This window comes from Hylobates moloch, unplaced genomic scaffold (assembly GCF_009828535.3).
Source record: "Hylobates moloch isolate HMO894 unplaced genomic scaffold, HMol_V3 SCAFFOLD_1, whole genome shotgun sequence".
NCBI classification, from domain to species: domain Eukaryota; kingdom Metazoa; phylum Chordata; class Mammalia; order Primates; family Hylobatidae; genus Hylobates; species Hylobates moloch.
This window is the reverse complement of record NW_026652276.1, coordinates 211,938,932-211,941,015: the sequence shown is the minus strand read 5'-3', so window position 1 is coordinate 211,941,015 and position 2,084 is coordinate 211,938,932. Positions and strand designations below refer to the sequence as shown.

Genomic DNA, 2,084 nt, shown 5'->3' with positions numbered 1-2,084 from the left:
GTCTCAGCGGAAAGACTTCAGTGTGGTCATATTAATGCATTTTCTGTTCCCAGCAGGCAAGTAAGGCAAGGGAAGCATCAGCTCCCAGGCTATTGTAGTCATCCAGATGGAGATGAGGGAGGCTCAGCTGGCAGTGGTGGGAGCAGGGAGAAGTAGCTAGAATTCAGATGTAGTTTTAAGATGGAGCCAACAAGGCTTGCTCATGAACTGGGTAGAGGATATGAGGGAAAGAGAAAAGGCCAAGATGACTTAGAGGATGGAGTTACCATTTCCTGAGATGAGCAAGCCTGTAGGAGCTTCAGGCGTGGGGCACTAGGGAAACATCAGGAGTTTGGCATGGCATGATGTTAGGAGGGGAATGCTTGTTAGATATCCAAGCGGAGATGTCAAGGAGGTGGCTGAAAATATGAGCCTTGAGTTCAGGGAAGAGGTTCAGGCTCCTATTTAAGGTGCCGAGACCCATTGAGATGACCAGAAGGAGAGTATAGACAGGAAAGTTTGAGAATTGAGAGTCCTGGGTCCCTCTGGCGTTAAAAGGTGGATAATGAGAAGTTTAAGGAATGGCCAGTGAAGGAGGAGGAGAGTCTTTAGGTCACGGTGTCCTGGCAACCAAGCAAAGAAAGTGCTTAAAGAAAGAGGAGAGGCCGGGCGCGGTGGCTCACGCTTGTAATCCCAGCACTTTGGGAGGCCGAGGCGGGCGGATCACGAGGTCAGGAGATCGAGACCACGGTGAAACCCCGTCTCTACTAAAAATACAAAAAAATTAGCCGGGCGTGGTGGCGGGCGCCTGTAGTCCCAGCTACTCGGAGAGGCTGAGGCAGGAGAATGGCGTGAACCCGGGAGGCGGAGCTTGCAGTGAGCCGAGATTGCGCCACTGCACTCCAGCCTGGGCGACAGAGCGAGACTCCGTCTCAAAAAAAAAAAAAAAAAAAGAGGAGAGTGATCAGCTATATCTGTGCCACTGGCAGGTCCAGTAAGGGGAAGACTGAACAGTGAACATTAGATTGAGTGAGAATGGTTTCTGCTGCTTTTTTACCCAAGTGGTCTTGAATGAATTCAGTTAACCTCTCTCTGGGGATAACAATGGTACCTACCTCATCAGGTGGTGGTGATGAACTGTTTATTTATTTAAAAAAAATTTTTTGAGACAGGGTCTAGCTCTGTTGCCCAAGCTGGAGGGCATTGGCATGATCACAGCTCACTGCAACCTTGACCTCTTGGACTCAAGCAATCCTCCCGTCTCAGCCTCCCAAGTAGCTAGGACCATAGGCATGCACCACCACACTCAGCTAATTTTTTAATTCTTTGTAGAGAAGGAGTCTTGCTATGTTACCCAGGTTGGTATCAAACTCTTGGACTCAAGCAGTCCTCCTGCCTTGACCTCTCAAAATGCTGGCATTACAGGTGTGAGCCACCATGCCCAGCCTATGAACTGTTTAAATGGATGACCAGCCTATGCAAGAAAGACGCCATCTCAAAAAAAAAAAAAAAAAAAAAAACAGCTGGATGTGGTGCAATGTGCTTGTGGTCTGGGCAACTCCAGAGGCTGAGGTGGGAGGATCACTTGAGCCCAGGAGTTTGAGGCTGCAGTGAGTTAGATTGCCCCACTGCACTCCAGCCTGGATGACAGAGTGAGACCCTATCTAAAAATAAATACATAATGCTCACTTTGGCAGCACATATGCTAAAATTGAAATGATACAGAGAGGAGTAGTGTGGCCCCTGGACAAGGATGACATGCATATTTGTGAAGCATTCCATCTTTTTAAAATTCAATTTTTAAAAATTTTAAAAAGAAGTAAATGGATGAGAATTCCTTTAAAGCGCCTCTCCCTATACCTGGATTTTGGATATTTCACAGTTGAAGACATTACTGGCTTTAACAATAGCAGTTTTAGGGGGAGTAGTGGGGACAAAGCCTGATGGGAACGGGAAGAAAGAATTGGAGACAATGGATGGAGTCAGCTCTTTTGAGTATTCTTATAAAACTGGATTAGAGAAATGGGGAGTTAATTCGTGGGACCCTGGGGTCAAGAGGAAAGGCCAGTAGGTGAGAAAGCCTCCCTCCCGCCCGCCTCCCTTCC

At 47.6% G+C, this 2,084-nt stretch overlaps 1 non-coding gene across 1 annotated transcript; it reads left to right on the top strand.

The window, feature by feature from the left end:
- Positions 1–1,660: 1,660 nt before the first annotated feature.
- LOC116809794 (U6 spliceosomal RNA) lies at positions 1,661–1,767 on the top strand. Its single transcript, XR_004369979.1, has one exon. It is a non-coding gene; the product is annotated as a U6 spliceosomal RNA (small nuclear RNA).
- Positions 1,768–2,084: the final 317 nt, after the last annotated feature.